The sequence below is a fragment of the Cataglyphis hispanica genome, chromosome 2 (assembly GCF_021464435.1).
Source record: "Cataglyphis hispanica isolate Lineage 1 chromosome 2, ULB_Chis1_1.0, whole genome shotgun sequence".
Classification (NCBI taxonomy): domain Eukaryota; kingdom Metazoa; phylum Arthropoda; class Insecta; order Hymenoptera; family Formicidae; genus Cataglyphis; species Cataglyphis hispanica.
In genome coordinates this window covers 1878559-1893727 of record NC_065955.1, presented here as the reverse complement: position 1 = coordinate 1893727, position 15169 = coordinate 1878559, and the positions used below count along the sequence as shown (strand labels likewise).

At 39.5% G+C, this 15169-nt stretch overlaps 1 protein-coding gene and 1 long non-coding RNA gene across 4 annotated transcripts in view; both read right to left on the bottom strand.

The window, feature by feature from the left end:
* Nucleotides 1–15169, bottom strand: part of LOC126857322 (uncharacterized) — a 91456-nt gene that overhangs the window by 41938 nt on the left and 34349 nt on the right. The window lies entirely within an intron of this gene.
* Nucleotides 1–15169, bottom strand: part of LOC126857382 (uncharacterized) — a 29294-nt gene that overhangs the window by 7333 nt on the left and 6792 nt on the right. The window lies entirely within an intron of this gene.

The following is a 15169-nucleotide window of genomic DNA, read 5'->3' as shown; positions in this document are numbered from 1 at the left end:
TCGACGAGAAGGTCACGCACTGTAGTCGCCACACTATTTAAATAATATAGCGTTTCTATCTGGTCGCGTCCCCTCTTCGCTCCTCGTGCGTATCCTATTCCTGTGGATTCTCGCAACGAGCGTGACAGAGAAGGAGGAGAGAGAGAGAACAGATGCGAGGAAGCGACAGGGGACGAGGGAAGGGAGCACTGGATGCTGCGGGAGGACGATGGAGGGGAGGTGGGAGAAGTAGGATGCTTCTCCGCAGACTCGAATTCCATTGCCCTCCCTCGCGAGAGCGAGGCCGGCGAGGGTGAGAGATGAAATGACCAGAGGCGAGATCGAGGAGAAAGGACGCCGGTTTATCGGAATAACAATGAAGTTGCGCGACGCAGGAGTCATCGATGGAGAAGTTATTGTAACCGGAGTAGCTGATCGAGTTGATCCACGAGAATAGCTCTCCGTAATATTGTGGATTGGCTCGATCGCCTGAATATAATTGGACAGTGAACGATAAAATGCGACTTGAAAAGGCGGAGAATAATATCGATTTCATAATGTTTCGAATACGATGGATTAGATACGATGTATTAGGGATAATGTAACTTAATGATATAGATAATGACGATTTAATTGGCATTTATCGATGCTTTTCTGCCATCCAAGTGATTTCGAAACAATCTTTAAGTGATACACTTTCTCTTCTTCTCACTTCCTGATTACTTTTCTTACAAAGCTATAACAATTCATAAAAAGCATATCAAAGAAATTGCATAGTAAATCACGTTTATTGTCCAATTATATAATTTTAACTTATTTAATTAACATGTATATTTCATTTTTATCGCATCCTTCTAGTTTCGAAAAAATTCGAGAGTCTCGGGATAAGTTTAAAAAAAATCGTACAAAAATGAAATAAGTTAAAAATAAATATTTTCTAAAATTATATGAAAATTTTGCGACGCGCAACCAATAGGCCTGATAACATTCCTATCGCTGCGCGCGTCCACATACCGATGACTTTATTTACGTTCCTCGAATATATGCGAGCGCGCATATGTTCGTCATTAGCTCATCAGAGTCATGACTCAGTCAGTGCGGCGATGTGTCCAACGAAGGGATTCTTTCTTCGTGATCCTAACGTCGAGTCGGTCTCCTCCGGAGCCCTCCGCGCCTATCTTAAGATTCGCTGTTAGCGCGCGCATGCAGAATGCACGATGATTCGCAGACGCACATCATACATTCGCGACGTATTTGTAAGTGTGTATGTGTGCGCGCGCATGAGCGTACAACGCCGTTAACACACAAATGACCGTTGCTGGGTTGTTGCTACCATCAGTTTGCTGCCCAGCGGCTAGCATCGCACGCTCGCAAAGGGACTTTGTTCCGACATAGCAGCCAAGCTGTTTGCCTCCGCGCCAACATTTTCATCCGCGCAAATGCACACGCACGTGTAGGGCCGTTACATGCGCGCGGTAGAAAATGCATACTTCCATGTAGGAACTACCGGCCAACTAATGCGAGAGCCTAGGCAAGGATCACGATAGCCGATCTCAGCCGGTTCTCTCGCTAAGTCTCCGCATGCCACTTTTGTAGCACTATATTCGGTAATAACATTTGGCATACCCGATATAATTGTCGCGAAACTTGTCACGGCGAATCGCAACGCGATGTTTATGCGCGTAATTATGATGTATATATATATATATGGAAAATTAAAATCTTCTCTGTCCGGTGAGTTAGTTCCGCGATGCATGACGCTTATTCGTAACGAGGAAATCGATGGCCATCCACCATCCACGATGATTGCCACCAGCCAACATGGCATCACATAGCACAGTGCGAGGCTAATTCGATATTACAAACTGGATCCCATTATGCAATATAGATTCGGTGCAATACACGCAAATTGCTTTCAATAGTAGTAGAATAAAAATCATATTACCTTTAAAAAATGTTTCAGCTCGGAGAATCATGCAATCATTTCGTAAAGAATTTGTTTGGAAATTTACGCTAAAATTCAATATATAGATGTGAAAAACGGAATATTTCTTGAGAATCAATTTATTAAAATATTAAAATTTTTTTTAAATTAAATAACAAATAAAATCACATAGCCAGAGAATAAGATAACAAGAAGATTCGATTTTCGATACAAACACGATTACTACTGATCGCACTCACATTTGTGAGATGTTCGATATCAATTTATAATTACGGGGGGATTTAAAAATATGATGAGACGTTCCTCTAATAGCTGGGAAATTCAATTAAATTTTATTATCACATTCGGCAATGTGGAAGATGCATCTTAGGAAAGCTGTAGAGAGACAACGCAGAGAAGGCCCGCGTAAAAGTCGACCACACAAATCGAGCACAAGGAAAGTTTTCCTTAATCGTGACGTAGAAGCACATCACGCGATCTGAAAAATATTTATACGGATGTGTTATGCGGCGATCAAGGTCTGTCCCGATAAGACGGTGACACTACGTTATTTCATTTGACGCTGCCGAGTTGAATTATAATCAATCTGCACGAACACAAGGTCATCGTCGCGTGCCATTGTCATCGTAAAAGTTTCGTAAACAGGAAATGCTATTTTTTGCAAAATATTTTTCCTTGTTTAAAGACGATCGATATAGAAGTATTTCATATATGAATGTCGTGACAACAAAATTATAAAAATTTATGTGTCTGCATCGAATAATATTGTGTTATGGCATACATATAATGCCACGTAAACCACGTAATAGAAAGTGATTAAAAGAAAAAAGTTGATAATAACATGACTCTTTTCGAAGCACTTGTACTTCTGAAAATATAATGTGACTATAGACGAAGATGATGCACAGTTTAATTGAACTTATTTCAAATAAAAGTCCATAAATTATTTGCAAATAAATATCAGAAAATTAGAGAATGTATTATCATTCGTGTCAAAAGATGTCAAAAAATATGATACGATTTTTAATATCAGAGATATGCATCATTGTCATGAAAACATCGGGAAAAAACGATACTTCCCAGTATCGGTGTGGGCATCCCTACTCGTCATGTCTCCACGGTTCGCACGATCAACAGTTTCGATACGGGAGAAAGTCAACGCTCTAAATGTCCGAGAGTGAAAGATCGCCCGTGAGAGTCCCCTCCGTGTCGGGAGAATCTCGTGCTATGCAAGCAAACGCCTGCAACAAAGTGGAAGCAGTGTTTTACGGTCCACTACCTTTTTTCTCATGGATCGAGACTGCGCCAAGTCGAACTCTCGTTCCTTTCGCACCGAGAGATGCGCAATTTTGATAAGCGCTTGTTAATTTCTGCGTTGCGAAGTCTCATCCGCTTAAGAAGAAATTGGACGAAACAGCTATTAAATGTTGATAAATCTAATACAAATTAAAATGAAGACAGAATTAAAATTTTATTTTCATAATTTTTTATATTATATTGTTAAAATCATGGCATAGTCGTTGTAAAAAAGTTAGTTTGAGTCAAGATAATATTTACAATTTTAAGATTAAATTCTATTTTACAAAATAAATCTTTATTTTAATTCATAAATTATCAATTTTATATTTTATATTTTAAGGCTTAAAGTGCTCTGTATGTTTGTGCGCAATGTCAAATTCATGATTCTCAAAATATATTAGGTTTATTATTTTTTTATGTAGATGACCTGTCCAGTTCCTTCTTAAAGTTTCACACTTTCGAGTCGCTGCCGATGTCTCGCGTCAGATATTCTTAGCAAATGTTAACAAAGTTGCTCTTGGTAGCATAGACGAAAAAGACGACAAATGTCTCGCGATAAAACTACATGTCCTCGTTCGTCAATGGCAGTCATCGGATAACGAAAATATTTACGTCTAAATCAGTGATAGCAATTCTTCAAACAGAACAAGATACAAAGGAAGATTCGCTTGTTATTTTCTCATAGAAAAACATATCTTCCAAATTTTCTATTGTTAGACCAAACAAAGTTTTGACAGCTGTTTCGTATCACTTTGTTTTTTTTTTTTAATTTCGTCCACGTCTGCATTTTGCTCCAGTTTTTTCTACGATCTTTTACGCAACATCTCACACAACATCCCAATTTTACAAGGGAGTTCAAGTAAAACGGCCGTCCTAAAAAATCTATATTAGTCACTGACAATGAGTATGCCTGATTTGTGGAAGCATAAGATCGACTTTGATATAGAAACATATTATCAATATGTTAAATGCCTAACAATGCATTTTATCAAAATGAGAGATAATATCAGAATATTATTTAAATAGATAATTGGAACTTCCTCCTCCTTTCTGTGATTGTATTTAACTGATTATTATTCATAGTTATCTGGTATATCATTTAAAAAGGCATAAATATTTCCACTATTTTCTCTTAAAAATTTTGAAGCTAGCAATATTAAATTTTTTTTAAGATATATAATACATATACATGCATTGATAAACATATGTATACCAATCAGAATTATCTGCGCGATAATTTATTTTTTCCAACAGCTAAGCGAATTTCAGGATCGTACTCCTCAACTACAGATCCCGACGTAGTTAACATTGATTGCAAAGGGTGATCAATAGCAGCTAGTAACGACGTACGGGCTATCACTCGCGCGCCATAAGGGTTCTATTTTCACCCCCGTAAGAGCGGGTCGGGAGGGCGATCGAGAGCGGTCGAAGCGGAGAACGCGAAAGAAAGGCAGCACAATACATGCACAAACACATATAGTACGAGACGGATGATGAGAGAGATCGAGAGAAAGGGAGAAAACAAAGTGCGAGGAGGTGAGATGGAGCGAGGGGCCACCGCGGGCGCGCGCACGCCACGCCATACCAATACCATGCCACGCTACGCTACGCCATGCTATGTCATGCCACGCCATGCCATGCCACACCAACATCGCGCCATGCCGCGCCGCCACGCGACACGTGAACCGCCGCTAACAGTGGACAATGAAATTACTTCGGCGTGTATCGCACGGTATTGATCCACTCTCTCTTCGTCTCTCAACCAGCTCCGGCGGCCGTCTCTGTCTCTCTCTTTCTCTCTCTCCGTCTCGCTTTCTCTTTGTGCCGTGCCTCCGAGTCGCCGAGTCTCTCGCCCGACGAGCGATGGCGTCGCGTGGATTCTTACGTGCGCCCCAAAGTCTCCCGTAACCCTTTCCCGCCGTCGACGGTACACCGCCGACACGCGATCCTCCAACCCCCCCATGTCGACATCGTCGATGTCGCCGCATCGACTAACTCGCTGACGGGCGCCCCCGTCGACGGACTTTCTCGTCGAAAGGAGCGTCCTCTTATCGCCGGTGGATCTGAAGGAGAAAAGCTTTGAGCTGCTTAGCAAATCTTTACATAATTCGATAAAACATTTATTCTACTTTTTTTATAGTTTGAAATGACTATATCGAAATGACTACACTTTAAAAAAGTTTAAGTAATTTCTGCATTTGCAGAATTTTATGTAAGTCGTCGATTAAACGCGAACAAATGGTTATCTAACAATTATAATTGTATATTGTATGCGAATAATAAAAAATAATATAATCATTTTTTTTTTCATAAAGGATATGCTTTTTATCAACTTTAATTATTATATATATAGAGCTACAAATTACAAGAATTATTTTTTAGAATTGACAATTTTAATTCTTTTTTTCTCTCTCTCATGTTTAGCTGAAATAATATTATATGTAATGGAAATGATCATTTAATACTTTAATGCGTACAATATTTCTAATTTTTAATATAAAATCTTTCGAAAAATTTTGCAAATATTTGAGCAACAGTTTTCTTAAACTCTTTAATCTGTAAACTGATTATCTTTGCACTGTTAAAATTTTAATAATTCATATAATAATAATAAAATATCATAACACTCATAATGTATAATAATAATAATAATTATAATCTAATTGATCGCAATTACGCGAAAAAATAATAAATTATTAAACTGCGAAGTGTGTATTGTTTAATCGCGGAGCTCAACGCCCGAAAGAGATTAACTAACTCGATCTGTTAAACCCCTTGTAGATTGGTTACGCTTGATGCATTTGCACAAGGGGTGACTGTGTATAAAGGACGTTTCTAAAAGCGCGGGCTATATGCGCACCTACGACCGGGTATATCGTGAGGTTGAGTTACGGGGCGACCTGTTTTATTAGCTTCGGGAAGCACTGCATTCTTTCCTGTTCGAACTGTAACCGCATGCGCCAAGCAGCACCGACGAACGACAAATGTCCAGGAGCGTATATGCAAAGCGAGTGGCCTGTGCTATCTATGCATCACTCTTAATCATCCGATTTTCACGATTTCATTAAAAATATAGATATCACGTTCATCTATCACGTATTATAAACTTTGAGCTTTTATAAAGTTATAAAACATCTACAGAATTAAAAATCGTTCCAGCTAAAGACAAGACATTTAAATGTTTGAAAAAAAAAATATTTTTTGAGAAGAAAGATTTTTCTACTACGCAGTTATAATTATAGAGAATAAATCTCTAAAACATTTTTGAAATATACTCATATTGTCTAGTTTAACTGGACAACTCTACACAAACACAATACAAACTTGTATGACAAACTTCTTGCTTTAACTACTTCTTGAATTCATTGAGGAGAGAGGTCTGGTTTATTTGAGCAACATTATATAAAGTTAACTAGAAGTTATATGTCAAATCTGCTCATCGATCACGCGCGCGACATTTATGGGATTTCCCACTTGGATTTATGGCTCGGACGAATTTTAATCCACCTTTCAAATGATGGAGCTGATTTCGGCAAGGTAATGCAATTTCCAAATGCGAGCACGTTTTATCGAACGGGTTTTCATCTAAACTGTAATACGACCGACTAAATTTCGTATTCGTACTCTTTCTAAAACATAAATCCCTTTAATGTTCCTCGCACGAAACGACCGCAAAAATAGTAGGGAAATCGATATAAGTCATTTACACTTATCCAAATGTAACTCTGCATGCAAATTATTCAGAATCGGAAAAAAGCGACTATCAATCGTTAACGCAACAGCTCTCCAACTGAATTATTTACTTGAGTAAAAATTCGAGAACGAATATAATCTGTTCGTTTCAGATCAATTTTGTATATACATTTGTATTCTCAAACTATCGCAGTTCCTTTCGTTTAACGATTTTTTCATTAATTTGAAATCAGTTCTATCTTCATTAAAGCAGACAGCGATATAAACAGCTATACGAATTTTAAGTGTTATTTTAACATATTTTAAGTGTTAAATAATTTTTCAAAATGTGCTGTACATAATAAAGGAGACGGTGGAGGGGAAGGGGAGATTGTGTTTCATCCAAAGTAAAGTAAATAAGTAGTTTCAACAAGCTAGAGAATATTAGCTATTTAATAGCGATAATATATCATTTATATATCATTAACAGTGCGCATCAGTCGTATTCGTTCCGCGCATTTGCATGGAGAAATTAATGCATTCGACTGTACTATATTATTTCTCGCGGTGCAGGCGCACTCAAAAGATCATTTTCTGTTGCTTACGTTCACTCGGCTCGCGCCGAACATCCGTGCGTCTATATCGTTCGCTTTAATGTAATGTAGGCCAATGTACATGTACGCGAGAAAAGCCTCCTATTAAAATCCGCTCGCTGGAAGGTTCGATGAAAATGTGATTTTGTGTCTGAGCTAGGCTTTATCTCCGCGTGACTTCGATAATTTGTCGAGCGTAAATTGCGTCGCGACAGGCAATGATTTCAAATGCATGAGCTTGGAAGGCTACGGAGGCTCCCCTTTCCACGCGCGAGGGACGCCCTCCTCTGCAATAACGATGCGTCGATCTACTACGCACCTTTGAGCAATAATTAGAAACTGATATCCTCGCGTATTACCCTGTAACACTTTGTCCTGCGTAGCCTTGAGACGTGGAGGACGTCTCGTGACATTCCGTTACTCAGAAGCTGGGCCTTCGAGTCGAGCCAGGACAACGCATCACATGCTCATCCACAATTATATATTACATCTCCGCTTTCGTGTTTCGTTATTTCTGTGAGTTCGAACAATTAAAATTTCTCCTACTTGTATTATTATTCATTTAACAACAGTTTCTCATTAAATTATATAAGAATTTATATATTTTTTCGTATCTAATATATAATTTTTTTATGGTATATTGTAAACGTTTTTAAATATTTTTAAATTATAGTTAAAATTACTGAAAAATATTATTGCATAATAGTTAAAGTTACAATATTGCAATATTGGAAAATTACTTTTAAATTAATCTCAAATAAATTTGTGAATAATGTTTTATTTATATCTAGTCAAATATTTCTAAATATTAATAGAATGTCAGTTAATAACTATAGTATTAAGGAACTGACGTTTGAATCGGCTCGCGTGAAATTTTTTTTCTCCTCTAGTATTGCGATTATACCCTCGACAATCGATTTCGTAAATCCCAGACGAGATCTTGTATCCGGCACGCGCGCGCGAACAATCGGAGGCTGGCGGCTCGCGCGAGAAAGAGTGAAATCAGCGAGCATTGCGGCTCCGTGATTTTCGTCCGCGACAGTTATTCGATGCGGTGGCTGGGCAAATGGAGGATACTCTCGGGATCTTCTCGGGGCTCGGTAAGACTCGACCGATTATCGAGAACGCGTATCCAAGACCATGCCATCGAGAACCAACTACGACAACCAAAACGGAGCATGCTCCTCTCTGGCAGACAGGCCGAAGGAGAGACCTGCCGTAAGGCACGCCATTCGGCAAAAGATTTGTGGAGAGAACGGGAGATACAGAGGGATAGAGAGAAAGAGAAAGCGAGAGAAAAATATGACGACGGCAGAGGTCGACGAAGAAGAGAGCTAGAGGGAAAGAAAAAGAAAGAAAGGGGGAGAGGAGAAAGAGAGAAAAGAGAGGAGAAAATCCGAGCGAGAGACGGAGATGCGGGATGCGCGGTTGGTAAGAAAAGGCAAACAAGAGGCAGGATAAAGCCCGTTGAACAGTGATGAGTTTCGTGGAAAGAGCCGACAGTCCGGGAAGAAAGAGAGACCTGCTTTAATCCCGAAACGAGAAGACCTTACCAAAAACTCTTCTCTCAGACTCTTTTTGTACAATATTCCCAGGCATTTCCTGGGAATTCCCGAGAGATACGGCAGCCTTTAGTTTTCGATTCTACTGAGAAGCAGGTCCGCGACGATATCGAGTTCCGTGAATGAAACACATTCTCAAATTCAAGCTCTCTGAAAAAAGGAGCCCCTTTTAAGTTTCTATAATGTGAGCTACCAGCGCTGGCGAAAAGGGGGAAGACGAAAGCACATCGTGGAATGCATTTTTCCTAAATCCGGTGCTTGAGGCAGAGGAACCAAAATGTGTGGGAGCACAGACTTTATTTACGAACTATTGCAGGAGGAGATGTACGCGTCTTAAAATATCGATCAATTCATTCTACTATACTCTATATATGTATATTTCTATATCTTGCCAGTATTACTTAAAAGCTCCTTAGATTTCATGCAACTCTTTTACTGTTGACCTTTTACATTTTGATCTATTAGCTATATACGTATTATATATTACAATTTCTTTTTAATTTATATATATATATATATATATATATATATTTATTAATTTATATATGTATATACTGTAAAAATATGTCTAACAAAGAGATGAAAACTATATAAATTTTAATACTACATAATCTTGACGAAACGGCAGGAAACGGAAGGAAATTAAAGAATATTCGTACATATATTCGAAGCTAAATCGAAGTAAAGAATTTTTGTCGTTTATCGAGATGAACTAGTCCTAGTTAGATATCCATTTTAAATAATTGTGAGCAAAGTAATGAGCAGACAGCATAACAGAAAAACGTGCGCTGCTTGTATTTCCTTTGTTTAAAATTTAACGAACGCGCAGGCTAAACCAGCGCATCTCCACGTAAGGCACTCCGGTAGTAATGCCGAGACGAGTCTCCTCTTCTTCCGGACAAATAAGTAACACGATACACGTATGTACATATATATATATATATATATATATATATATATATATATATATCCACGTCCCCATATCCGGTTTTATTATTTAATTCAGGAGAGGGAGGAGAGGGAAGCCAGAGAACGCGAGATACATGCGGGTGTATTACACCTTAGTACGTCTCCTTATATAAGATACATACTCGAAACCATTTAATGCTATTTAATAATATTATCCTGTTAATGAATATTGGCAGAATGTATCATTAATAATATCCATATCTATATGAAATAAATCACACTACCTCTCGAACTCTAATTCTGTTAAAATTTTGTATGCTTTCTTTTTATGGTATAATTAAAATATTTACAATAAGTTGTCAATAATCCCATAAATCCCATAAACATTCTTTTAGTTAATAAATTATTAAATCAATTTTGATTTTTCATCAATTTGACAATATCACGACTTTCTTACGAATACATCATCATAAGCGATAGTAAGTATTTGGCAATAGACACTTCAGAAAGAGAGATCGTGGGAAAAAACAAATGTTATTTAATTATATAGGTGTGGATAAAATGTGACGTTTTTGATATATATATATATATATGTATACCTATAAAATATGTGTGTGCATTAATTTGCAATTATTAAAATCTTATCGATCAAGAATATATAATTTATTAATACTTTTTTTTTATATGTCATTATCATATGAAAAATAATAATTATATCATCACACTTATGATATTGCTTCTAAGTGTTCTGAACACTGTTATAAAACTATTTGTGCTCGTTGGCTGACTGAACATGTGTTCGCATGAATAATGGACGCTCTTTGATATGTATATGTTTTATGCTGTAACACACCAGTACACGCATTCCATTATACAATTTAACATGTTAATGGAATTGAATTTTTATTATAATCATATCTTTTTTTTTAATTAAGTTCATTCAATTTTATTGATAACATCGAGACATCAGAAGAAAATCGTCGATGCTTTTTATGTAGTATCAATAAGCATTCTATTTTCTTCAGTTTCTTTTTTTTTTTTTTAATTACAGAGATAATTGCATAACAATATATGTCCGTATGCCAATTATTTCATCCAGTTTTCCCGATTACGTAACGCGCATACCGGAAGAAGGAAATCTCGCCGATTCGTCTAAAAAATACGAGTGAAAAAAATCATTGTCTAGAAAGTCTGCGATCGCGCGAGAGGCGCGAATCGCGACGATTCCTCATCGCGCTCGCTCTTGCCGCGGACAAATGTATGTAATGCGATATGCGCGCGTGTGTACGTGAACCACACGCCACGCCACGCCACGCGGAGCAGAGCGGAGTGAGTGTGTGCCCGGGAGTACAAAGGGGGCACGCCAATATAGTTTTAAAACGGAATCGAGCGAGCGCGAGTCGCGAGGGGACGCGCGGGGAGGCCGGAGGAGGCGAGCAAAAGCAAGTCCGAGAGCGAGTAACAGTGGGCGACCCTGCTGCCGGCTGCCGACAGCATTCCTATAACACAGCGCGCCCCGCGCGACCCACACATCAGGCACAATACATGGTACTCATACCAACCACATCAACACACACACACACACACACACACACACACAAACATACATATACATACACGAACGCATCACACGTACAGTATCGGACTGCGAGGCATCGCCGCCCTTGGGAACCGCGATAACCAGCCACGAGAGGACAGACGGAGTCTCTCATGAATCGATTATACGTGTCGAACTCTGTCGAATTTAAATCAAGCATTAAACGGTCCGGACACGCAAAAAGAAGCGAGTAAATTTGCCGAGAAACATAACTCCGTTCTCTATATCCGCGCGATATAGTATCGTCGTCTCAGACGTCTAATAATCGTATATACGCAAGGCGAAGTATTTGCGTCGAAGGTCAGCGTTGGTTTCGATGAAGCGTGCGATTTCTCCTCCAATGAATCTTCGAAATTCGATGGGAACGAAATACAAAAAAATGTTCGAGGTTCTCCGCCGGATTGATCCACGCCTGGCGCAGGCGTGGAGCGAGAGAACCCGAACGCTTTCCATGTTGGCGTTGGCCGTGTGCTAGGAAATTAGGCGGAATCTCTCCTCCAGCCGTTAGTTGGGCTCGAGTGAATTATACGCTCTCGCTTCGCGATATAGTATTTCTTCGCTCGCCAGTATCTATGTATGAGGATGCGGTATCAATGTTTTTATAACGGCTGAAGAAACTTTCTTTTACATATTTGGCGCGGCGAGTAAAATGGAAACACGGAGCTTCTTTTTAGAAATGCGAAAATTAGAAATGGATAAATAAAAATCCGTCCGTAATGATAATATAATAAAATATAATAGTAGAAAAATGAAATCTGTTACTACGTTACATGATCTAGAGATAGAATTTTGAGAGTTTATTTTTGAAAAAAAATAATCAGTTCGATTCGTAATGTTTTGGCGACGTAGGTATTATCGATACGAATCGAAGTCTGTCGACTCAGGCTCAATGAGCGTTTACGACGATCCTGTCAGCGCGGCGACGTAACACGACGCGTTGCGTCGCTCGACCGCTGTTGTGGGACGCCGTTGCAGCTTCGTGCATCCTCGTGACTGCTCGACTCGGCTATGTGCACCATCCTCCCGTCGAGTATCACAAACGAATAACACATCAGACACACACACACACATGCTCGATACATTGCGCTCTCCTTTCCTCTCTCTCTCTCCCCCTCTCTTTCTTTTCTCCCTCCTTCCTTTCGTCTCTCTCATTATTATATCTTTTTATACTTGCATCCCCGTTTAGTTTGTTTTACTCGCTTTTATATAAGTACTGCACGAATGTAATCTGTAGTTTTCCTTCCCGAACCACGTGAATCGACGAGCTATTTTGCGGCAAACTGACACACGCTTTTAGCAATTTGTCAAATCCCCTTCTATATATATGTTTCTTGTATATTTTATATCTCACTTTTGCAATTATCTGTAATATTCGTCATTACTATAATTCTTGCTTATATCCAATGTTTACATTTGTTACAATTTTCCCAATCATATCAGAGATATAAATTAGCTCTTTGTAATAGTCTTAACATTTTGCTGTAATTTATAATTTGTTTTTCCTAGTTCCTTATTATCTTACCACCCACGCGCTATTAATCTTATACCTTAATCAAATGCGAGTGAACAACGACGCGTATACTGCATTTCTAGAATTTCATTAATTTCCTTTTCATTAAATAATTATTGCGATACTTTCGAAAATTTTACAATCTTACAACGTTTAAAAGAATATATATTTGTCTGAATATATCTTTTTCTTTACTTCGAAACTCTTCCTCTAACAAGAGGGAGAGAGAGAGGAATAGAGAGGATGCAGCGACACCGAATAATAGAACGCTTTTGAACGACGCGGAAGACGACCGATGATCGACCGGGGGTTAAAGCAGATCGTGGTTGCCAAGGCAACTCCCGTTCTCGATGGACCACTTCCGGTTTCGACGTCCCTCGTCGAATGTGGCCCGTGCCACACGAGGCGCCCCCACGCCCGCGCCCGCGTCCACGTCCGCCTCTCACCGCTTCCCGCTCACGGGGATCGGATCGGTGCAGCGCACGCGCTCGATAGCGCAGCCTCGAATGCGCTCTAGCCCGCGACCGATTGGAAGGACGATGAGCCGGCGGTGTGCGCGCCGTGAAAGGACATCCGGGAAAATGGAACGGGGAGAAACTTCGAGAGTCTAGTAGCGTGGCCCCGCTACTACACGCCACGAGATCGATGGCACTCCAGATACCGCGGAATCGGTTTCTCGACCGCGAGAGGTAGAGGTGACTCTCGGCGCGCGTTGCAACAAATCCGCGCGAAAATCGCGCCGCGCGGACGTTGACAGGATCCCGGCGTGGGAATGATGTCGTTTTTGGGGGGGGCTACGAGATCTCGTATCCTCTTGCCGCTGGACGCTGAGCTCGCTCGCGCCGCGCGTTTGACATAACGAGGAAAAATGCTATGACGTAACACGCGGCGCGTTTGTGTTGGGCTTGTGACGTATGTTTGTGCTTTACGTGCTTTGACTTTCTATTTTGCTCGTTTGCGTATCACGACAATATTTTTTTCACATTCCTTTCATAATATTCGATAGAACAAGATAAGATATAATTTGTACAAGGCGACAAACAAATTTACAGATAAAATATTCATAAGATGTTAATATGCAAAGAAATATAAATTATTTACATTTTTCCATAAATTTTGTCCATAATGCGAAAGATTTTCTTTGTATTTATAAATTTTAGAGAATTGATAAAAGAAAAGGAAATAAAAGTTGGTTACGCAATAAAATTAATTTAAGGAATTATCAAATGGATAGAAATTTATAATTTTCATAACCAATGGTTTTACTCTGGTTTTGTATTAATCTCCAATATTTTTAACATCTCTCATCTATATAGATTGTGAAGAAATTTATCTCGAATCTACGTCAATCTATAGCAATCTCATTGTTTTACATGCTTTGGAATTTTTCAACAACTCGTTAAAGTGACATTTAGACGAGAGATAATTCAATAGCATAAATATGACGTAATTCAGAACGCTTCCATATAATTCCAGGATATTAATAAACTGCATCCGCATCGATCGATTAATTTTTTAAGTACCATAATAGCATCGCGTAACATCGCAACTACACGCCATTATCTCTCGATTCTTCAATATCAATATATACTAATATACAAAAAAAAAAAAAACAGATTATTTTCCACTCGTATATCACAGGTAGAGGTCTCGTTTCTCGCGGTGCGCAATCTGTTTGCGGAGAACGCGTGGACGAGCATGGCATAACAAAATAGTAGCGTACATATGCGCATTCGCGCGCGGACAGAAAACGAGAGGGTGAAGAGGGAGAAAGACAGGCAGAGGCAGACAGATAAGGGAGAGAGAAAGAAACAGAGAGGAGAGAGAAAAGAGGGGAACAAAAAAAAAGAGAGATCGCGAAGTTACCTGTTCGCACGCCAACGATAATGCAGTCGAGCACTCCGTGGCCCCCGTGTCAACGATCGGCGAACGGCCACGAATCTCGACGTGTGCACGTCCGTCTAAATGTTCCTACCTGAGAACCTTACGCCACCCAGCTGCCCTTTCTCTCCCCTCTCTCTCTCTCGCTTACATTCCCGCGCGGAGTAAAGACACAACCAGATTGTGCTATCTCGGAGGGGCCGACCCCGCGTATGCGTTCAT